The 24,054-nt window shown below is 42.4% G+C and overlaps 1 protein-coding gene across 5 annotated transcripts in view; it reads right to left on the bottom strand.

The window, feature by feature from the left end:
- Nucleotides 1-16,612, bottom strand: part of PIK3CA (phosphatidylinositol-4,5-bisphosphate 3-kinase catalytic subunit alpha) — a 71,432-nt gene extending 54,820 nt beyond the window's left edge. Inside the window, exons 1-3 of one of the 5 annotated variants that reach the window (XM_034780578.1) lie at nt 16,236-16,612; nt 9,126-9,200; nt 8,840-9,005 (exon numbers count right to left, since the gene is read on the bottom strand). The gene's annotated coding sequence lies outside the window, so the exon portion shown is untranslated. Of the gene's footprint in view, nt 1-8,839; nt 9,592-16,235 lie in introns of those variants that run through there. The other 4 variants (XM_034780574.1, XM_034780577.1, XM_034780579.1 and 1 more) reach the window with 4 other exon arrangements.
- Nucleotides 16,613-24,054: the final 7,442 nt, after the last annotated feature.

Below are 24,054 nucleotides of genomic sequence, written 5' to 3'. Positions count from 1 at the left end.
TTTTTTTGTATACAGAAAAAAAGAAAAGGAATCTTCTGCCCTTTTTGAAAGAGTAAGGCATGGTGATGGGAATGAGGGTTTATTTTTGAGTTTCTTTTGTATAAAATGATTTGGATTGATAGCCAAAAATGTAACTAAAATATAATCTCCAGCTATGATTAAGTTGTTTGCTTATATTTTTCCTTCTAAATTTATTTCCAATTCTCTACTCTTCCTGAGATTTTGAAACCCAGACAGTAAACAGAATCTTTCAAAACAGGAAATGCTGGCACACACACACGGGCAAGAAAAAAAAAGTCAGTAGAAAGTTCAGATATAGGCATTTTGTGGATTTTATTCCATTCTGCACCTTTATGCAGTATCTATAAACAGGAGTACTCCAAAATTAAGTTGGGGAAAAACACTAACCCAGGTATCTTTGTCCCATGTGTATGCACTGGGAGGGGTACGCATGAATTGCAGTTAGCTTGGTGGTCAGTACTCAGGTTAACTTAGCCTGGGTGTGGGTAGCCATGCTGCAAAGCCAAATTCCTGTGTCCTCCCTGGTGCTGCACTGGTGTCCTTAGGACACTTGGGGGCACAGCCCTCGATTCTTTGTGCTGCAGCGGGAGGGGAGTGCTGGCTGACATTTCTCCTCAGCAGAGTGTTAGTAGCTACTGCCACTTTTACCTACTCACTGCAGCTGGGTTCAGTGTCATGGGGAGTTCAGAGACAGAAACTCTCAGCAGGCCCCTGCTCTTGAGAATCATAGGACTAGAAGAGACTTCAAGAGGACATATAGTCCAGTCCCCTGCACTCCAGGTGGGACTAAGTATTATCTAGACCACCCCTGACAGGTGTTTGTCTAACCTGCTCTTAAAAACTCTAATGATGGAGATTACACAACCTCCCTAGACAATTTATTCCAGTGCTTAACTGCCAGTTAGGAAGTTTTTCCTAATGTCCAACCTAAACCGCCCTTGCTGCAATTTAAGCCCATTGCTTCTTGTTTTATCTTCAGAGGTTAAGGAGAACAAATTTTTCTCCCTCCTCCTTGTAACAACCTTTTATGTACTTGAAAACTGTTATGTCCCCTCTCAGTATCCTCTTCTCCAGACTAAACAAACCCAATTTTTTTCAATTTTTCCTCATAGGTCATGTTTTTTAGACCTTTAATCATTTTTGTGGCTCTTCTCTGGACTTCCTCCAATTTGTCCACATCTTTCCTTAAATTGTGGCACATAATATTCCAGTTGAGGCCTAATCAGTGTAGAGTAGAGCGGAAGAACTACTTCTCCTGCTAATACATCCTAGAATGAGGTTTGCTTTTTTGTAACAGTGCTACACTGTTTACTCATATTTAGCTTATAATCCACTCTAACCCCCGATCCCTTTCCACAGTACTCCTTTCTAGGCAGTCATTTCCCATTTTGTATGTGTGCAACTGATTGCTCCTTCCTAAGTGGACTACTTCGCATTTATCATTATTGAATTTCATCCTATTTGCTTCAGATCATTTCTCCAGTTTGTCCAGATCATTTTGAATTTTAATCCCATCTTCCAAAACACTTGCAACCCCTCCCAGCTTGGTATTGTATGCAAACTTTATAAATGTACTCTTTATGCCATTATCTAAATCACTGATGAAGAACAGAAGATTGGTATCTGCACACCCAGTCTAAAGCCCTCACCACATGAACTTGGTGACTTCTCATTAAATGCCTGCCTCAGGCACTGACAGAACTAAGATCCAGTCCCCAACCTTAACTGCAATAGTAGAAGATTTAACATGGACGAAAAGCTGTGAGTAGGGGAAGGGATAATAAAAGTAACAAAGCTTAACTAGCAGTGTTGTGGCTTTTCCCAAATTGGCATGTACTGACCTGCTGCTGGTGCACAACTCTCACAAGCCGGCACTGGGAGGTACTATAATCATTGAATAAAGAGCAATCTGTATCCGGATTATTTTTATTAATGATAGTATTACTGTAGCATGTCAGAGACCCTGCCATGGAGCAAAACCCCATTGTGCTAGGTGCTGTACAAACACAGAACAAGAAGGTCCCTGACCCAAAAAGCTCGCAATCTAAGTATAAAACAAAAGACAACAACGTGGTTACAAACATGAGAGTAGAAGACAGACAACATTGGTCAACATGATAGCCAATGGTATCAGCACATTGGTGAACAACAGTTGTCAAGTTTTTTTTGTTGGCATCACAGAAAAGGGGAGAGTTTTAAGAAGGGACTCAGAGGAGGTTAAGGTAGTTCTAAGATTGTTTATGAGGAGCTATTCCAAAGCGTGAGGAATAGGAGCATAGGAGGAAAGCATAAAAGTGCTTGTTTGAAAAAGTTAACAAGTGGATGATGGAGGCTGGCAACACAAGCTGACAGTGAATAAGAGATGATAGGTAGGGTGGGGATAGGCTGTAAAGGCCTTGAAAGTGAAGATAAGCCGCTTATATTTGATGCAATAGAGAAGGGAGGCAGCTTTGGACGGATGCAATGAGAGCAGTAGCATGGTCAAAGCAATGGGCTCAGAAAATCATCTTTACAGCAGCATGTGAATGGATGTGAGCAGGGCAAGGCCGCATACGTCAAGGACAGAGAAAAGGTTACTGCAGTAATAGAGACACGAGATGAGAGCCTGGACAAGGGTTTTGGTTGTGTAGATGAATAGCAAAGGCTGTCTTAGATGCTATGCAAAAAGATTAAGAAATACAAGACTTAGCCTGCATGCAAGGACTAATGAATAAAGTGCAGACATTTATATTTGTGCATATGTTGCATCTCCAATCCTAGCTACTGGTAACTGGAGAAAGAGAAAGGGTGGGACTTCTCATTACAAGGGTGCTCTGCAATAAGTGAAGGGCCACAGAAACGGAAGCACCAAGCAATTATTTCTTCTTATATGCTTTCAATTTCTTCATGGTGCCGTAGGTTCTGCTGAGGGACTGTCCTTTGCTATGAACGGAAACAAAAGCTGACAAGACTCAACTGGCATTTTCAGAAATGTTCTCAAGCAGTTCTAGCAAATTACAAAACATGCTCTGCACTCAAAGGGTTCCCATGGTGTCAGGGGAGTTCCAGGCCCTCAAGGAATTCATATTCTGAAGTAACAGCCTTCCTGTGACTGGGTCATCAGCACAGTGGCAGGGAGCTTTGAGTAGCAGTCCCCAAAAGGGAAGAGATAGGCAAGCAGTGAGCTAAACTGAAAAGAATCCTAAATGGGGATATTTCAGACAGTAAAGGATTCTTTAATTTATCAAAGGCATAACATGATCCAATGGCTAGAAGTTGAAGCTAGGTAATTTTTCACCTTATCTGTAGCCTAAGTGTAATTAATCATTGCAATAATTTACCAACAGCTGTGGTGGATTTTGTATCACTTAAAATCAAGACTGGTTGTCTTGCTAAAAAATATGCTCTATCTTAACCAGAAGATATGGACTTGATATACAGATTACTAGGTGAAATTCTATTGCTTGTGTTACAAAAGAGATCAAACTAGATGAAAAAAAAAAAAAAAAAAAAAAAAGTTGAGTAAGCCGAGCCACTCTAATTCTTTCCTGGTAAACTGGCTATCCTGGGAACATAGGAAGAATTGTGGGAAGGCACCGGAGGACTATCAGCAGTCAAGTCACTTAGCCTGCAAAGTAGGAAGGTTACCATTCTAAATGGAAGCCTCCCTTGGGCTTTAGCCTACAGCCCCAGATAAGCAAGCTAGCCCTGGTTGAAAGCACCACTAAAGTCAGATGAGAGAGTTGTGTGTGTCCCACTACAGCCGTGCCACTAAAAGGCACGCAGCGTAGCCGCTGTCTGTTGGCAGGAGAGCTCTCCTGCCAACAAAAAAAAAAAAAGACTTCCACCCCCAACGAGCGGCAGTAGTTTTTGTCAGCAGGAGAGCGCTCCTGCTGACAAAGTGCTGTTCACAGCAGTGCTTTTCCTTGACAAAACATGCGTCTTTCGGGGTGGGGGGAGGGGAGAGTTTAACACCTCTGAAGGACAAAACTTTGTTGTTCAGTTGCCAGTGTAGACAAAGCCTCAGAGAGGGGGTAAGGCGCAACACCTGAATAAGAGCCTACATTAACTCTGTATGGATGATAAACCCTGAGACATCTTCCCTCTCACTACATAACCAAACCAAAGCCAAAAAGCTAACCAATATTTGAGACTTATTGAATTGGACTTTATCTACCTTCCTGCCCTACACTTCATAAAATTAAGTTTGAGACAGACATTAAACAGGATAAATGTATTTTCCCCAGGGGAAGAGTGCTCCCCAAGGTTCTGGATCCATTATAAGGGGATGTTGTCTTCTAAATTGACATATGCAAATTGTTTAAAATATTTGGGGGTGGAGAGGGACGTTTATTTAAAACCAGGCATAAAAACAAGAACTTTGACAGAACAGTACAGGAAGGTGCAGTTAATATTCTTTCCTTTAGTCCAATTATTGCTAATAACCTTCTACACACCCCTCCAACACTGCTTTCCGGAAGCATCAAATATCATTTGTAAAAGTTGAGGACTAGGCTACCCCTAATAGAGTTCAGTGGGTCCACAAGGAGTTATTTATTGGCATAAGATGGAGGTATGATCCCATGCAACTCCACACAACCTCGTTTGTGCATGTGCATTCCTGGGCAGTGCCTCAGCAAAACATGCTGAAGCACTGAATTTTAGAGGCTTTCAACATGTCCAGACCGCTAGACATTTGTCAGCGCAGTATTGGCTATCAATCACACCATATGCTATTTTCAATGTCGATGCTTCTATGGAGGAGCCATTTACCCTAATTTATACCAATACTTTGAAAGAAGAGTGCTGTTGACAGTGAAGTAGCAGAGAGGTTATCTATCATAGATGGCACCTACAGCTACCTGTTTAACCAGCAGGATCTAAATGTTGAGACTCCCCTATATACAAACAAGATCTATGACCAGATGAAGTTCAGAGTTTTGAACCAATTTTACTCTACATTTGTGAAATGGGACAGTAAATGAATAAGACTACTTTTCTTTGTGAGGCGCTTGGCCCATTATTACAGTAATTGCCTACATGTATGTAGACTGCAATCACTATGGACAAGTGCTATTGCTTTGTGGACACTGGCTAAAAACAGAGTATTACTCATTGGAACATGTGGTTAAATCAACAGCTGGCACTTAAAAAAATCTGATTAGAAGAGGTCATTGGTATTGGGGTCTCTGAGATAATGGAAGGAGCATGAAGGGGGAATTTAACAACTGTGGTGGAGTTACAGACCTAACATGTCCACCATGTGATGCTGTTATTCGGCAATAGACAGTATTGATCACCCAAAAGCCAGTTTCCTGCTGTCAAAGACTGTTGGGTGGGCAGAAGTCATGACAGAAGTAGACAAATTTGCATACAAAGGGTAGAATGTCAGAGTCACCCCCATATGCAAAAGAACTGAATTGTACTTCTACTTTGTCAAAGCAGATGACTCAGCAGGGGCCCTGCTTAATAGAACTACTTTTCCTTCACACACAAGCACTGAGAAACAAGCTGTGCTTTAACTATTACCTCAAAACAAGTCAGAAGATGGTAGAATGTGCCACTGAAAGGGAAAGTTGGAGATGGCACTTGCACAAGAGTGCCAATTAATATGAAGGCCTGTGAAGTCTTTAGCAAGTAGGACTTAAATTCCATTCTCTCTGTCACAGACTGCCTTAGCGTTCTTCAGCATGGTCAGGTAAGTTTTGTTGTTTTTTTTTTTTTTTTTTTAAAACCTAACAAGTCACTGAAAAGTATTGTTATTTTATATGAAGTTCAGTTTAATACTGCCCACACCTGTCAAAATGCAGTTGTGCTCGGGGGAGGGGAGGCCTCCAGGGCTCCCGCCCATGCTCCAGGAGCTGCCGCTGCTGGAGGGGGGAGGTGGCGGCCCTGGACTGCTGCTGCTGCTCATGGGGTGGGGGACAGCCCAAGACCACTGCTGTTGTGTGTGTGTGTGGGGGGGGGGGGGGTGGTGATGCGGCTGGTCCCGGGGCCGCCTGGGGTCAGTCACACCTGCCAGCTGCAGAAGTTGCTGAGGTCCCAGAAAGACACAGAACCCATGCTTTCCATGACCTCTGTGACAGACTCGCAGCCTTAATGATTACCTGTTCTTTTCATTCCCTTTAGGGCACCTGGCATTGGCTGCTGTTGGAAGACAGGATACTGGGATAAAAGGGTGGCCATTCTTATGATAATGCATAACTATAAATGTAGTTTTCAGCAAAAGCTACACAACTGGGCAGCTAGCTAAAGAAGGGTAGTGTTTTCTGCCTCAGCAGTTGGGGCTTTTAGCATGTAAGCAGGACAGGTACATCTTTCTGTACCTTAAAGAGGGGAAACTGAATATGGGATAGGAGTTTAAAATCATAAATCTCCACTGTATCCAAAGTTCACATTAGTATAGATAGCATTCAAATTTCAAGTGACAGCAGGCTTCCTAGTGAAAACAAATTGGGAGCCGGGGAGGGTGACGGTCATTTAGAGCTACACACCAACTTTACACAGGTTTAGGTGAGTGTAAGCTTCCATGTCTAGAAGGCATGATTCACAATCATAATGGATAAAATTCTTAGGCTGTGCTACGTAATCTAGTAGCATGTTCCCCAGAAGAAGAATAACTAGGGCTCTATCATTAAAGATGCTTCCTCTCATAAATTTGCCTTTTTACAGAAAATATGGGTACTCAAAAAAAAAAAATGCCTTTCAGTAGGCAACCATTGTTATTAAGGGACTTTTGCAAGTCTTAAAATACAAGGAAGCCTCAATGTAGGACATCCTTTGCAAGCAGTTTGTTACAGAAATCTTTAAAAAACTAGACTAAAGGTAAAATAAGAAACCACTGACAATTCCCAACTGGATGAAATTTAGCACACTCACAGAGTGCCTAAGAAAACTATGAAAATCGAATTCTACTAGCTCTGTGGACTTAAGTGAGTTAGAATACTGTTTATGGAAGATTCCCATTGTGACCAAGTCTCACCACAAGCTGTTTAAAAAAGCCATACACACGTACTAGAATAGCAAGGAAGGGACGAAAGATTAAGATTGTGTAATGGAGGAGATCCACATTCTAACAACTTTCAGTTGTACATTAGTAATACATGAGATATGATGGTACGAGAAAGGGCATGCAAAGTAGATGTGGTGAAAGATGAGTTGAGTCACAGTTGTGCCAAATCATTTGACAATACATTTATGCAGGTATCTGCTGGTAAGGCATTCCCATCTAATAGTAGTTTCTTTAGATAGCAGCAGTGAAACACTCCAGAGTTAGGAATAGTTTGCATAGCTCATGCATGAGAAAAACAAGAATAATCTCATTTCTACTAGTTCTCATTTTCAACCTTTGTCTCCTGCTGGAAGTTATGCTGCCTGTCTGTAAGTCAAAGTGCTCCATGGTTGACCTCTGGATTTACCTGGACAAAGGCTTGATGAGAGAGGATAACTACACCAGTACTTTATCCACCATTTCTAATCCATGTTTAAGAGAAAAACAAAAACGTTGTTAGAATAATTTTGCTACATTAGGACTGAGTAGCTGCATCACAGGGGAGCAAGGATCAGCGTTCACATTGCACTCCCCATCAATATCTGGCCTGGGGAACCAATGATCCAACCAGCGGACCAAATTCAGTGATGAATCCTGGTCACGTACCACCTGAGGCATGTTGCACATATGCTAAGAAGAAGCTGCATCACAAGACAAACTAAACTTTTATGCAAGCTATGACTTTTAATTTAGAGTTTTTGTTTTGTTTTTTGAAACACTGAAGTGGAACTATTTTAAGAAAGCCAAATCTATTCTCTTAAACAAATTCACCTAGCAGCTTAGTTTTAGGCATTTGTGAATGCGTGTATCACTGGGTTCTTTGACCGTTACAAATATGCATAACACCTCAATTTTAAATATTACTGTTTTATACCAATAAGTACTCAAAAATTACACACTAATCTTTGTAACTATGCCATTGCAAGTGGCATCACAGCTCTAGCAGATATTTCACTTGAACATATGCCCCCTCTGAGCTCCAGAATTAATTTATGAGCAAGCCCAAGGCCTATCCAATAGCTGTAATTATTTGATTGATACTCTCATTCAGTGGAAAAGGTTGGTATGTTCTCTTGGTACAAATAGAATGGAAGAGCATTTTTCTATTTGGTGGCAAAACTGGAAGAGATTTTATTAAGGTGACAGCAAGTGACTACAAAAAGATGAAATACAAAAGAGATCAACCATTTCAAGCATGTGTTTTGACTACCCTATTAATGGGAACTTCCTCAATACACCGATTAGTTTTATTAGTGCCTGGGCCATGCATAGATGTCAGTGAAACCTATTACTCAGTTTAAGTATTTTTTTAGTGTCTCAGTTAAAAGCTTGACAGATTCAGAGAGAAGCTTCCAGCCTCACTAGCAACCATGCACACTTTCATGAGGACTACAGTTGTGGCACCTGGCTTTGAGGTTCCCAACTGAACTGAGAATTTGCTTATAGAAACAGTTTGTAGATCAGAAATAGGGTTGTGTGTTTTGCATTATAACAATTTAATGACCATGCAAAGCAGATTTAAAAACTCATATTTTCATCCTCCCATGACTCTCTCAGCATCAGGGAATTTCCACATTCAGCAATAATGGTATAAATAGAAATCTGTTATTAAAAAGTTTGTGGTCAAGAGTGGGGTTAGTGCTTTGTCATTAAACAATGTTAAGTTTGCAATTAAAAATCACAAACACACTAATAACAACGGTATAGGCTCTAAGTTAAATGCTGATTTACCTCACCATAAAAGCTTATGCAATAATTTTCACAAGAACAAACAGTGCTGTTTAATACCTTACAAAGAAGGCTCCTCATCTCCAATCATCTGTTTGATAATCAACATTTATCCACTACTTATTGTTGCTCTCCTTGTGCCTGAAGCTTCATGTCCTCAGTCTTTAGTTCATTTTCATCTTTGTAGTAGCTGGCCTCATTCTTGTTGCAAGGTGAAGGTGAATTGCTTTCAAAAAGCATCAGAAACTTCAGTGTTTTGACATGCCAACATTAGATTAAATTCATCACAGAAGTGACAGGCCTTTCCACCCATGACCACAGTTACCCTCAGACTATCATGCCACACCTTCATTGCTTCCATCTTCTCTCAACACTGCTAGATGCTTCTTGACGTTGTGCACAGTCTACTGATTGCCAACTGCTGAAAGAGGGAATCAAGTTCAGACTGAATTCACTTTTGTTCCTGGTGTGCAAAGAGAATCCTCAGCTGCTTGGACCAATGCACACATGATCAATCAATTAAGGCATTCACCATGGCTATATATACTAGCACAGAACTTCCCATTTATAAGGAACTAGTTCTTATACCATGCAGGTACCTGTGTTTTATGGATGCATAATTCTAATTTATGATACATTGCACTGCAGGACTACTAGTCTCAGGAAAAATGGAAGTTAGGAAAACTAGCTAAATAGATTGAGCTGACATAGTTCAGGCTTTCCATCCATTCTAGGGAGAAAAGTATACAATAAACTAATTTTAGCACCAATCTTTATCAATGCCTTGACATTTGTAGTCAAGCTGACTTTGAAAAGCCTCTGCGTGGAGAAAGACAATTCTATCTGAAAGGAAATCTGAATTAGATTAGTGTTTCCTCCCAATGTCTCCTGTGTGGAGGGAGCAGCCCAGAGCTATTACGGGCTAATACTGAACATTAGATTAATTAAGACTTCTAAAACATCTTAATGCTGCGACTGCTGCAAGTACATTATTTGAGCACTACAAGATAAAGCAGACTGGCTTGTCTTGTCCAAACTGACACTATAGTACAAAGGATACCACTAGGAACAATTATGAAAAAAAGTCAGTTTTAAGAGGTGTAAACAAACATATAAAAGACTCAATATTTCTCCGTTCTGGAGAGTGACTATGGAAACATCCGTTGGACACTACTCTGTAGAAGAAATCTTTCTTCTCCCTGGAAGACGAGTCATTCTGTTGGCTAAATATTACAACCAATTGGCTCAATGTTCCAGGGTATTTTACGGTAAGGCTTTGTCTAAACTGGAACCTGAATGACAAAAGTTTTGTTGTTTAGAGGTGTGGGGAAAAAAAAACAAAAAAACACACAATCACACCAGTGCTTTTCGTCAGCAAAACTTTTGTCCTGGGGGGGGGGGGGGGGGGGGGGGGGGGACGACAGCACTTTGTCAGCAGGAGAGCTCTCCTGTTGATAAAGCTACCCAGCTCATTAGGGGTGGAAGCTGTTGGTAGGAGAGCTCTCTCCCACCGACAAACAGCAGCTACACTGCATGCCTTTTAGCAGCATGGCTGTAGCAGCACAGCTGTGTCACTAAAAGGTGCGCAGTGTAGACATAGCTTAAGTCTTAGTCAATTCATCAAGACTTCTGTATTTGAAAGAAGTGTTAACAAGAGTTGTGATTTTACAAAGTCACCAGTGATAATTACAGCCCTTCATTAAAAGAACGCCTTCACACATAGAAAAGGAAAAATGCCAGAGTATGTTTTCTTCTGCATATAAGTTGTCTTTAGACATCTGTTTTGTACAAGTGTCTGTTTTTCCTGTGTAAGTGCTTGCTTTGACACAGCGTATTCCTATTGTATCTCAAAGAGATTAAGCAGTTCAAAATATGTGTGTGTATTTCTGCCTGACTTCCCTGAGCTGGCTCCAACTTTGTGGTGGCATAAGGAAGGTGGACATGAAAAAAATGGATGAATCCATAGTCAGTGCTTGACCCAGATGTTCTTAATCTGAATGTCTTTGGTAGAGGTTCTCCTCCTCTCTAGATGCTAAATCATCTCTGTGGCAAATGAGACAGGAGCAAGTTTTGAAGAGATAGGATTATGCCAAATTAATGTGTTTTCAAAGAGCTTCCTAGGTAGGGCGACCAGATGTCCCAATTTTATAGGGACAGTCCCAATATTTGGGGCTTTTTCTCATATAGGCTCCTATTACCCACCACCTCCGTCCCAATTTTTCACACTTGCTGTCTGGTCACACTATTCCTAGGGAAGGTTACCTACAAATATACCCATCATGCCCCATTTTGAATTATATGATTTGAACACTCTTTTAGGATCTTGATATACTGAGTATAAACATTTCCAACAAATACACTTAATGCAAGTTTACCTGTGAAGTGGTTTTGCTCCTTCCTGGACTAGGAAAATGAGAAAGCACATGGAGGGGGAAAGGGGAGGGGGGGGGAAATAAAAAATAAAAGATGCAGCAGAACTGTGGGGGGAGCAAGTTTTCTGAAAGTGTCAATGTTAAAAACAAGAGAACAGAGCAATAATCTTCTAGATTAACATGTGTTCTGCCCACAAGAAACATCACTACATGTATTGAAAGCTCTTTGTAATCAGCATGACAGAAGGGTTTTTTTGTTTTTTAAATGAGGTTATATGGATATTACTATATCCTCAAATACCCTGAATCTGTATGTTTTGATTGCTCCTACTTATCTATTAACTCTCATTTTACTGGCAGTTTTGGTTTTATAGAAGCTGTTCAAAATTTAACACAATAGACTTATAGCAGCTGTTTTAGGCTCTTTGTAAGACATCATAAAGAGATTCAAAATAGAAATACAAACAAAATTTCAGAAAGCTATATTCTGAGTTCATCTAACTTTCGTAACATCCAGGAGTACTTCACATACTTTAAAGTAGAGTGCACACATCACTATCTTCTATCCCAGAAAACATACTGGCGAAAGCAGAGGCATTAGTCTGTTTTTCCCCAATTTTTTAAATATGACACTGTCTTCTTATGCTTTTTTGTGAATTTTTTTTTTTTTTTTTTTTTGCCTTACTTACTCACAACTTGAGGGATGGGGAGAAGAAAAGTGATCTCCCACCAGTTTTTTTTTCCTTCAGAGAAAGTATTTCTATCATCTCTTCCGGTCATTACCAAAGCTTCAACCTGCAACACTGTCTGGTGCATCTGTATTGTCTGTGGCTACATTAGATTTGACTCCTACAGGCATGGACATTGTTATGTCAAATGCTAAATTTATTTTATTCTGGTCAAGAACTCATATTGCTTACACAAGATACACATTCAGCACGACTGACCTTATACACCATACTGGCTTTTTTCTATCAACTATTGAACACATCCATCCCCGTCACCACAATAAAAGTTTGTGAGCTATACACATCCTTGTATCAAAGGGAAGATAAACCTCCTGAATCTCAAAACACATTAATAGTACTACAAGTCTGAACTTTGACTTTTTATTTCCCAAATGTTCAAAGTTACAAAATTTAAACAGTACTTTCAAATTAAATAATAAGACAAAAGCTGGAAGATTTATGTTTAACGCTGCTGATGCCTTTAACTTATGCCTTTGAAGTTTTTTTCCTCCCCAACAAGTTCAGGAGCATGTATTAATTATAAAATTTAGTTTTTACCAGCCCTTTTTTCTACAATTATGTAGTCAATACTTGGGACACTGATATAAAGCCTATTAATTGTTTGGAATGAAGGAAAGCCTTACAGTTAAGGTACTGAATTAGACAGAGCAAATCTACATTTGATCCCCAGCTCTCCCACAGACTTCTTTGTGTGACCCTGGGCTAGTTACTTCATCTTTTTGTGCCTCAAATCTCCATCCACAAAGTTGTGGTAATTTTCCCTTCCTTTCAGTTGTGTTGTGAAGATAAGTTTATTAAGGTTTATAAGGTGTTTAATTATTACTATAACACAGGCCCTATAAGTACCAGATAGAAAACTGGAAGAAGCTGAACTGATTATTTCTGTGAAAATTGTTTCGGAAAAATGTGAGTCTTGCATGCAAAGTATCAGCTTAATTAATGAAAAAATGAAGCAAGTTGTCTGACAGATGTATAAAACCTCTGAAAATAGGGTTTAAAAACAGAAACATTAACAGATAACTACAGCAGCAGTATTAGAAGCTGTATTATTATAGCACAGACTTCATTAGACTACACAGTTGAGTTTGTGGAGGAGTTAACATCAGGAAAGAAGTCCAATCCCTCCACCCCCCACCTCACCCCAAAAAGGTGATTTCTGCAGTTAAAGGAACAAAAAGCTGATGAATTGGATGACCCTGCAAGAGAGACATTTGACACCACCGTCAACATTAAAACATAGCCAGAATGGTTTATATTCCTATGTTAGGCCTTCCAGCAACTTTTCAGCATCATGTTCATCCAGGAAGAGTCTGTTTCTCTTCAACATCCAAAAAATGGCAATGATTAATCTAGGCCTAAACCATGGAGACAACCATAACATTTTTTTAAAAAATCAAGTCTTAAGTTATCAACACCTTCAATATAGCACAACTGAGCAACTTAAGAAGCAGATACAGCTTTCTCCTAGATATGCTGGACAGATTCAAATTCACAGGTCCACTATTAGATACAGAAGTGAAGAACAGGAAAAATTAAATGAAACGACATTGACACTAACACCCTATCCTGAATTAAACAAGAGAACTGACAATGACTAGAAGCCTCTGCAAAGGGACAAATGTATTCTACTTAAAGCTACTGATTCTAATCTGAAAAGAAAAAAGGATGAAATGCTGCATGTAAGTTGCTAAGAATGCAGAGGTGAGCAGATCTTTGCTAATTGCACAGACAACTAAAATAAAGACTAGAGAACATCTCAGGTCCATTCATCTTGAACTTGTCATATAGTGTTCGGCACATTATTTAAGCCTTATTGAGAAAGCAAAATACCCAGCAGTACTAAGACATATTGCATAATTTCAAAAATTCTTCCATAGCCACCATCAGCTTCACAGTTGGTTGTATTAGGGCTTGTTCACATGGAGACATTGACCATAATACCTATTGCAAAATAAGCTATGCCACAACCACTCCCCATTTTGGCACTATTCTCAAATGAAAATCACTTTTATTCCAGAATAATTACATCAGTTTGGAAACATCCTAATTATTCCACAATAAAGTGATTTATTTTATTCTGGTCAATTTCCCCATGTAGATAAACCCTTAGCTCATCGTCCCAGAGACAGTCTGCGTACTCTCAGGAAGTCTACATCCAACTGATGAAATCTGCACTGAGCCAGAGGACTTTGATCAAAACATCACATTACATGCAAAGATTCTAAAAGGACACACTAAGTTTACAAAAGCAACTGAAGGAGTTTCAGATCAGAGGCTAGTGACACTGACAGTCTCAGTGGAAATTTAGCTTGCTCTAATGAACAAACTAGACCCCATACAAGGACACACACACACGAAGAATTTTTCCATTATTTAGCCAGGATGGCTCCTTCTGCAGCAAGAGGGAACATCTAAGTGGTGCGCATCAGGCTGCAGCCCTTTTCTGGCTCTTCCAGGCTGTATTCACCCCTTCTTCTCATATTTGCACACCCCATCTGTGGCCCCACACAGTTGCAAGACTTCCTCCTGGCACCAGCCATGATTGCTATCTGCCAGGCAAGGAAAAGGAAGCTCAACAGAGATGCTCTGACTGTGGATCGTGTTTTCGCTCCCATGTTGCTTCATGCCTCTAGGCGGAGTTCCTCTGGGCAGCGTTCACTGATTCCTTTGAAGAGCCATGGGACTCTCCAGGGTTCTTTGCTTGGTGTCCCCATCTGGAACCCCCCTACAACCCCTACTGGTTGAACCCAGAATAGGAAGTTGAAAAGCAGCTAACAGAACATGTACCCGAGTTCATTCTCTTTGATTTTAAATGCTACGAAATCCAGATTTGTGCCCAAATCTGTTTACAAAGCAGCATGTTGTATCAAAACAGTGGGGAAAAATGTGGAACTAAACCACAGCCAGGGCCGTTAATCAAGAGTTGTCTGTTTTTAAGAGACCTTCATTCTCATTTAGACAGTTCAGAATGTTTTAAAGCTCATTTGGACTGGTTTGATCCAAGTTTCATAACAGAGTCGATGCTGAAAAACTAAGTACGTTGGTCTCTAAAAGCAGATATGAGAACATTATTAACAGCAATACCTAGCTCTTATATAGTGCTTTTCATCAGTAGACGTCAAAGCACATTACAAATTAGGTAAGTATCATTACCCCAATTTTACAAGTGGGGAAACTGAGGCACGATTACTTGCATTGTAGTAGCACCTAGGAGCCCCTGTTACAGACCAGGAGCCCAGTGCTAGACATCATGCATAACTGAAAGACATTTCCTGCCCTGATTAAGCTTATCTAGTTAACAGACTAAGAATTCAGTTGCACTCCACTACTAGAACTAGAAGCGCATCATTGTGGATAATGTATGCATTTTTACGTTTGAAGAATAAATACATTTTATAAAGCAAAATAAACAGTATGGGCTTTGTGTTTCATTTAATAAAATCTGTTTTTCCACTGTTTTTTTTCCTTCCCAGTTGGAGTGGGCTGTAGCCCACGAAAGCTTATGCTCTAATAAATTTGTTAGTTTCTAAGGTGCCACAAGTACTCCTGTTCTTTTTATTACCACCTTGTTAGCCACCAACCTTTGCCATGAGGTACATAAAAACACTACACATTAGTCAATGTATTAACAAAATATCTGAAGGGGACTATTAACTCAGCAATTGCGCTATTTATTGTTCAGGTCCTGTGTGTATATACACAAGGAAAGGCATAAAATTTAAACTGAGAAAGTTGCTTGAATTTATTTGTGTGTTGCTTAGAAACAACACAGGAGACACTTTTCAAAGAGCAATAACCTGAGCTCACCAGACTGAAGTGCCACCCAGTGTAGCATCAGCTGGTGATGATGTTTTATTTCTCTATTCGCCTATAAAGCAGAAGGCAATATTTTCACACTGGGATTTTTTTTTTTTTAAGTTCGCTCGTAAACGCTTCAGAGCAGGGACTGAGTCTGTGTTTGCACAACAGAGCCCGATGTTGACTGAAAGCTCTGGGCACCCTGGCGTTAATACCAGCCCCACAGGAGCAGTCATCAGAAAATCAAGAGGCATCGTGTGGTGACAAGAAAAAAACAGCATTATTAGGAACGCTCAAAATTAGCGACCAATTAACCCCCCGTGTCTTCATTTCCTAGCGCAGGAGCCGGACACGTTTACCAGCCCCTGGGCGAGGAGGCAGATCTATCCCCCCCCCGTGGGGTTATCGGGGGGGACACAGGACAGCAGCCCCGCCTCATTCGGGGGAAGCTGCGGGGGCTCCCGGAATAGGGCGGGGACCCCGGCATGGCTCGGGGTCCCCACTCCCCAGCCCAGCCCCTCTCCCCGGGTGACTCACCTCTCGCTCCCCGGTGCGTTCGGTTCCAGCGCCGAGGCCCGAGGCCGGGCCAGCTGGGGGACGGGAGAGGCAGCCCCGCACCGGGGGAGGCGGCCAAGACCGGGAGCCGAGGGGGAACGAACCACACGGCCCCCCCCCCCCCCGCCCCGAAGCCCCCCCCCGCCCGGAGCCTCCGCCTCCCCGCCGGGCAGCGCCCCCCGACGCCCCTTCCAGCCACCAGAGCCCGTCCTCGGGTCTCCGGAGCCCGGCGCTTCCTCCGAGCAGCGGAAAGCGCGCCGCCGGCCCCAGCGCTACCCCGGGCTCGCCGAGCCCCTCCGCGCCTGGGAGAGCCGCTTCCCCACACAGGGAATAACAGGAAGGGAGCGGGGGTGACCCCGGGCGCGCTCGGACTCACCGGAAGTGATTAGAGAGAGAGAGAGAGGGGAGGGAAGGAGTGAGCGAGCGAACGAGGAATGTTCAGTGCGCATGCGCTGAAGGGGCACCGGGATGGTGTCGATGGTCTTTCCCCCCCCCATCCTCCCGGGGTGTCTAGCCAAGGGGCGAGCACGCAGCTGGAGGCTACACCACACGCCCCTTCCATTGACTTTGTGCCAGCATCTCCTTTGTCTGAATCCTGGAGGGAGGGCAGAGACAGGACACGTAGTAAACCAGGGGGGTCTCAAACAGGGGGTCACATTACATGGGGGGGTCGGGAGCTGTCAGCCTCCACCCCCAAACCCTGCTTTGCCTCCAGCATTTATAATGGCGTTCAATATAAAACGTGTTTTTAATTCATAAGGGGAGTTGCACTCAGAGGCTTGCTGTGTGAAAGAAGTCACCAGTACAAAAGTTTTGAGAACCACTGAACTAAATACAGTAACACCTCACTGCATCATCAGCCCTCCCAGTGATGTCGTAGCCTGATGATGTAGTCAGCAGAGGAAATGGGATTGCTCACATGGCTGTGCTGTAGATGGACTTCATTGCTGGTAGGGGCTTCGCCCTGCTGACTCTGTCATAGTGAATGCCACATTGTATGCATTTGCCACATGATAAACGGATTGATCGGATAGGTCTTTTCAGCCTCTGATCTATGTGATAGATTTTATCTGTTTGCCTAATGTGATTATTTCCATTATACAAAAAGAATCTTCACTATCTCTGAGATGTATAGTCCTGGCCACTTCAAAGTAGTGGTGACCTCATGAATCAGCATTTGCTATCCTGTTCATTTATAAAACGCTTGTGGTAAAATCACAAGGTCCTCACTGCTTAAAAGTCATTTCTCTCTCTTTAGTAATTTATAACATCTCACTTGTATTTTGCTTTTTGATTTATAACCTAACAAAAACTACATCTAGTGTGCTAAGAATGTTGTCGATCCACATATCTTTTTTGCACTTGGAAAGAAATGCTTTGAAATTGCTTTGATATTTTGAAGTTTCTTCTTCTTTTGTGGTTCTGATTGCTTGCTGCCATCTAGTGCAATCATGCTTATACTGTATGATATTTATTTTTGTCATGATATTACAGGCATTTATATTTTCAGGATGAACTTTAGAAGAAATGGTACTGGGAGAATGAAAACCAGAAGGAACAAAATAGATTAACGATGATTAAGGCTACGTTTTAGTGACAGGTATTTTTAGTAAAAGACACAGGCAGTAAACAGAAATTAATGGCCTGTGACCTGTCCATGACTTTTACTATATACCCCTACTAAAATTTGGGGGTTGGGGGAGGACGGCAGCACAGTCCGGAACCCTGGCTGGTGTTGGGGCAGGATGTTGGTGGGTGTTGCTGCCCCCCCCCAGCAGCAGCAGAGTTTGGGTGCGTGTGTGTGTGCGGGAGCAATGGGAGCTGCAAAGCCAGTGCTCTGGGCAGAGGCAGCGCGCAGAGCTGCCTGGCCATGCCTCTGCCTAGCAGCTGAACGAGGGGGATGTCGCCACTTCCGGGGAGCCGTCCAGGTAAGCGCCGCCCAGAGCCCTTCCCCGTCCTGTGCCCAACCTCCCTGCCCCCTCCCACATCCAAACTCTGCTGCTGCGGGGGATGTGGGGGAGTGGCCCAAGACTGCCTCAGCAGTGGCTGGTGTGACTGGCACAGGGGCTGCCTGAGCTGCCCCGAGCCAGGCACACCGGCCGCTGCAGAAATCACGGAGCTCACGGAAAGTCACAGAATCTGTGATCTCCATGACCAACTCGCAGCCTTAATCATGATTTACACACAATATTGTTGGTTTGTTTTATACACCATGCTATCCCAGTGAAGTCAAACAATCCTTCAGTTACTGAAGTCACACTGTATGTTTTAATTCATGACAGACTTTGGCCCATAATTAGGATCCCCAGTCCACCGCTGTCAGAGCTTCAATAGTGAAAACAAAAGTGAAGGCTGTACCATGCACAGAATTCAATTGTTTTTACCATCTCAGAATAGGTTAGACCACACAGTGGTAAAAAATACCCTGAGTCTTATCAACAGTGTAGTCTCCCTGGTTGCTACCACCAATGGTGGTGAATCATGAAAGAAACACTGTATAGCTAAGGTTGATATCTCATTTGGGCCTTTCAAGCTAAGTATATGTTACAGAAAAAAAATGGTTCTCAGTGCTGTGATTCTGTAAGTAGCCACTGAGCGAGAAGTGCTTCCTGTCCACTTGATGGTGGATGCACTTATGGATTCCCACTGAAGGAGCCTGTACTCCAAGGTTTCCTCCTCTGGACAGGGTCCAATTTTCTTCCCCCCACTGATGTAAATCAAGAGGAACTCCACTGAAGTTAGTGGAGTTGACAGATGTCTGGCCAGTGTAAATGAGAGTAGAATCAGTCCCCAAATTAAAATGACCATTCTCCTCAATAGCAAGCAGACTTAAGGTAAGTAAGGAGGAGAAGGATACCTACTAAAATTGATCCAGTAGTTGCTTCTCGGGCCTGCCAATCCTCCTTGCCCATAGAGGACAACATTTCTTTGACAGGTTTCAGAGTTACAGCCGTGTTAGTCTGTATCCGCAAAAAGAAGAACAGGAGTACTTGTGGCACCTTAGAGACTAACAAATTTATTAGAGCATAAGCTTTCGTGGACTACAGCCCACTTCTTCTTTGAGGCACTATTTATAAGAGCATTTATGAAGAATTAATAAAGACTTTCGAATTTTCTGCCTCATGAATGACTGTTGCTATTTCATGCCTCTGCCCAAGCAGAGCCCTGCTCAAGTGAGTCATAGAATCATAGGAAGGTCAATTACTTGACCTTATTATTTACGTATCCCTTTTGAGAATCCAGATATTGTACCACTGAATTTCCTCCGAGACCTTTTCCACTCGGCTTCTCCACAACACCTTGTCCAGTTATGGGAGAACACTTCATCCAGTTCTCTGGGATCCAAAAAACTCAGTGCAACTCCAGATTTCATCATTCAGCTTCCTTTATTTGGCATACAGCAAAGCTACGCTGAATTGATCAGATTCAAGCACAGGGCGTGGGCATAGGATGTACCACAAATTCAAAGTTACAGAGAAACCCTCTCCCTTCATATACATTTCTCATTGCATTTACTATACATTACATCACACATTTTTGGATTAGCTCGGTCACTTTGCAAGAACCAATCCTTGTGCAGCATGCTCTGTCCACGCTCAATGTTTTCCTCCCTAGTACATGGTTCCCTGGGAGTTCTCCTTCTTATCTTAGCTGACTCAAGCAACAGAGAGTCCTGTGGCACCTTTAAGACTAACAGATGTGTTGGAGCATAAGCTTTCGTGGGTGACTACCCACTTCGTCAGACGCATGTAATGGAAATTTCCAGAGGCAGGTATAAATATGCAGGCAAGAATCAGTATGGAGATAACGAGGTTAGTTCAATCAGGGAGGGTGAGGTCCTCTGCTAGCAGTTGCGGCGTGAACACCAAGGGAAGAAACTGCTTCTGTAGTTGGATAGCCATTCACAGTCTTTGTTTAATCCTGATCTGATGGTGTCAAATTTACAAATGAACTGAAATTCGGCTATACCGAAAACTCACAGACCGTTATGCCTACCTTCATGCCTCCTGCTTCCACCCCGGACACACCACACGATCCATCCTCTACAGCCAAGCACTGAGGTACAATCGCATCTGCTCCAGCCCCTCAGACAGAGACCAACACATACAAGATCTTCACGAAGCATTCTCAAAACTACGATACCCACACAAGGAAATAAGGAAACAAATCAACAGAGCCAGACGTGTACCCAGAAGCCTCCTGCTGCAAGACAATCCCAAGAAAGAAACCAACAGAACTCCACTGGCCATCACCTACAGTCCTCAGCTTAAACCTCTCCAACGCATCATCAGTGATCTACAATCCATCCTGGACAATGATCCCTTGCTTTCACAGGCCTTGGGAGGCAGGCCAGTCCTCGCCCACAGACAACCTGCCAACCTTAAGCATATTCTCACCAGTGACCACGCACCGCACCATAACAACTCTAACTCAGGGACCAATCCATGCAACAAACCTCGATGCCAACTCTGCCCACATATCTACACCAGCAACTCCATCACAGGACCTAACCAGATCAGCTACAACATCACCGGTTCATTCACCTGCACGTCCACCAATGTTATATATGCCATCATGTGCCAGCAATGCCCCTCTGCTATGTACATTGGCCAAACTGGACAGTCACTACGTAAAAGGATAAATGGACACAAGTCAGATATCGGGAATGGCAATATACAAAAACCCATAGGAGAACACTTCAACCTCCCTGGCCACACAATAGCAGATGTAAAGGTAGCCATCTTACAGCAAAAAAACTTCAGGACCAGACTCCAAAGAGAAACTGCTGAGCTTCAGTTCATTTGTAAATTTGACACCATCAGATCAGGATTAAACAAAGACTGTGAATGGCTATCCAACTACAGAAGCAGTTTCTCCTCCCTTGGTGTTCACACCTCAACTGCTAGCAGAGGACCTCACTCTCCTTGATTGAACTAACCTCGTTATCTCCATACTGATTCTTGCCTGCATATTTATACCTGCCTTTGGAAATTTCCATTACATGCATCTGACGAAGTGGGTATTCACCCACGAAAGCTTATGCTCCAATACATCTGTTGCTTTTTACAGATCCAGAATAACACGGCTACCCCTCTGATACTATTCCATTAGAAATTCGGTCCTGTCCTACAGCATCCCCCACCCAAAGGTTTTCCAGTCCTCCTCTCGTGAACAGGCATATTAGGGTCTGGGTCTTTGAGTAGTCAAGGCTTATTCCAACAGGCCTCTCGACTTAGGTGAAGGGTCTTGGTGTTGCACTGTTTTCTGGGAGCGGATAGGGGAGCCTAGGCCCACTCTCTCCACTGAGCTCTGGTTCAGGACCCTACAGTGGGTGACTACACTTAGACTCTTGGAGTGCTAAGTCGCCACTCTCCCTGGGCCACTTCCTACCCCTATCTCTTTCAATTGCATAGAGTAAGCCACTTCTCTCAAGTCTCTAACCTGCAATGCTTAGTCACTTAGAATCATAGGGTGAGAAGGGACTGCAAGGGTCATCTCATGAAACCCCCTGCCAAGATGCAGGATTTGTTGTGTCTTTTCTCTCTTTTGTAGGTTCTTCACTACTCTGTGTAGTGAGGCCTCAGGCAAGGAGCTCCTGGGCAGTACTTTCCCCTCAGAGTTCAGACCAGCCATCTGCTCGCTTCCAATACCTGCCTCCCACTGAGCTGCTCTGCTCCCCCTTTTAAAGCCTTGCCTCCATCTTGTGCAAGCCCTGCAGGTGTGGCTGGGTGGGACGCCTGGGCCCAGAGCTGCTCTGTACTCCTTGCTCTCCAGCGTGGGGTTTGTAAACCCCATCACGCCTCCCTAATTCCATTTTCCAAGAGATGAGGCATCCCTCCATATGTTAATTTTTCATGTCAGGCTGGGCCTCAGCTATACTAGGCACAATTCATCAAACATCTAAGGAGATGATCCCTGCCCTGACAGGTGTCTAATTCAACATTATTGTCAATTATTATTTTGTCACAAGTCTCACAATATTTGGAGTTTTTCTTACAGCTCTAGCTGCTGGAATCCAGCAATTTCATGAGAATCTCATCTTTAATTTTAAAAATAGTACGTTTCTAGCTCTAATCGTTGCCAAGAAAACTTGAAAATATGAAGCGAGTGCCAAGAAACCAGCAGACAAAGACTCCAAATTGTATTAGTTAAAAAACCGTCATCTTTTAAAGCCAATCCCATGACTTTTGGCGGGGCCTGACTCATGACTTTTGAATGCCTGGGGTTGGCAATACTGTCAACAAGATACAACAAGTGAGGGACATAAACTGACAAGAGTAAGATGAAGCTGACAGAAAAATATCACATGGTTATGCATAAAGTATGTATGTTTACATCTTAATGAGTCACTTCCTTTTGTTGTTGTTGATACCTTTCCTCCTCTTCACAGGCAAGCTAGCAGAAGCAAGGTTTTAAGTGAGGTTTGAATGTGGTGAGGGAGATAACTCCCATCAAAGAATTTTCTCTCTCTCCTTGGTAAAGATCCTTCCTCAGCGCTAGTTAGTTAGGTGTTTTATAAACACTGTGATCAGTGAGGTACAAGATGAATTCCATCAAGAAGGCACGCACAATCTCTACAATGGCCAAATGAGTTCCAGCCACGGTTACATGGACAGCACAAATTCTAACCTCCCTCCTGCCCCCAAATGAATATCTTCTTTCCCATTGCCTTAAGGACCTCAGAAGTGAGAGGAAATCTATTCCACTATTCACACTAAAAATCCACTGGAGCTGTGGGTCCTATCCTTAGACAGAAGGCTTTGCTTTATCATTCCCAAACGCTCTGAGGGAAATTAGGCCATCTTGGATCTGAAGTGGTTTGGGTAAGGTGGATAAGTGTATTTCTACACTGACAAAATATTCATAATTTCTACTTTTGGAAAAAAGGAGGAACAACTGTAAAACAGATGCAATTACCAGTTCAGCATCACAACTGAGGATCTGAATGAACAGGTAAGTAAAAAGAATCAGTGCCAATTTAGAATAAGAGTTAGTAAAGAAAGAGAAGCTGAGTGTAATATTTCAATAATAAATAATAATAATTTTGGCAAGCGCGTCCAAAAAACAGAGTATAAAGTGATCACTACTGGAGTTGGAGAGAAATTTCTCCTTATGGCATAATATTGCACAATGAGTTGTACTATAGGTATTTTATGCCTTCCTCTGAAGCAATATAGCATTGGAGACAGCTGAGTGCACTAGATGGACTATTGGCTTGTTTCGGTATGTTCCTACAAGTAACAGGAAGAAAAAAACACCGAAAAGTTCAATGACTGATAATTTAATTTTACTTTTAGCTATCTAAAGCGCTGATAGAAGAAGATAAGATAAAAAAGAAGACATCTGTTAGGTAGATAAACCAATATCTAATTAGGCAAATAATCCAAAGAAAAACAGAAGATTAATCAAGAGAAACTGGGATGTGAGTTGAAGAACTGCGAGGACCAGGGCAGTAGAAGACATGGTAGGAAAAGTTAGTGGGAAGTTTTTCTATGTAAGGAAATAAGAAGCTGATAAGTGATAATGGCAAGGGCAATGTACTCTGTGAACTAAGAATAGATTAGTTTTAACAGCAGTTTTACAAGAAACAATATGGGGACAGATCCTCAACTGGTGTAAATCAAAATAGCTCTGTTAACTTTAGTGGAACTCTGCCAGGTTACACTAGCTGAGGTTCTGGACCTATGGCATCTTATAAATACATGGAAGAGAAGAATAAACTCACTCCCCAGTCCCTAGAGAAAAGACAAAGTGAATTATCAGCAAGGTAAAGAAGAAGACACCAGGGAAGATGACACTG

The sequence above is a fragment of the Trachemys scripta genome, chromosome 9 (genome assembly GCF_013100865.1).
Source record: "Trachemys scripta elegans isolate TJP31775 chromosome 9, CAS_Tse_1.0, whole genome shotgun sequence".
NCBI classification, from domain to species: Eukaryota; Metazoa; Chordata; order Testudines; family Emydidae; genus Trachemys; species Trachemys scripta.
The sequence above is the reverse complement of the archived record's forward strand: the minus strand, read 5'-3'. Positions and strand labels throughout refer to the sequence as shown.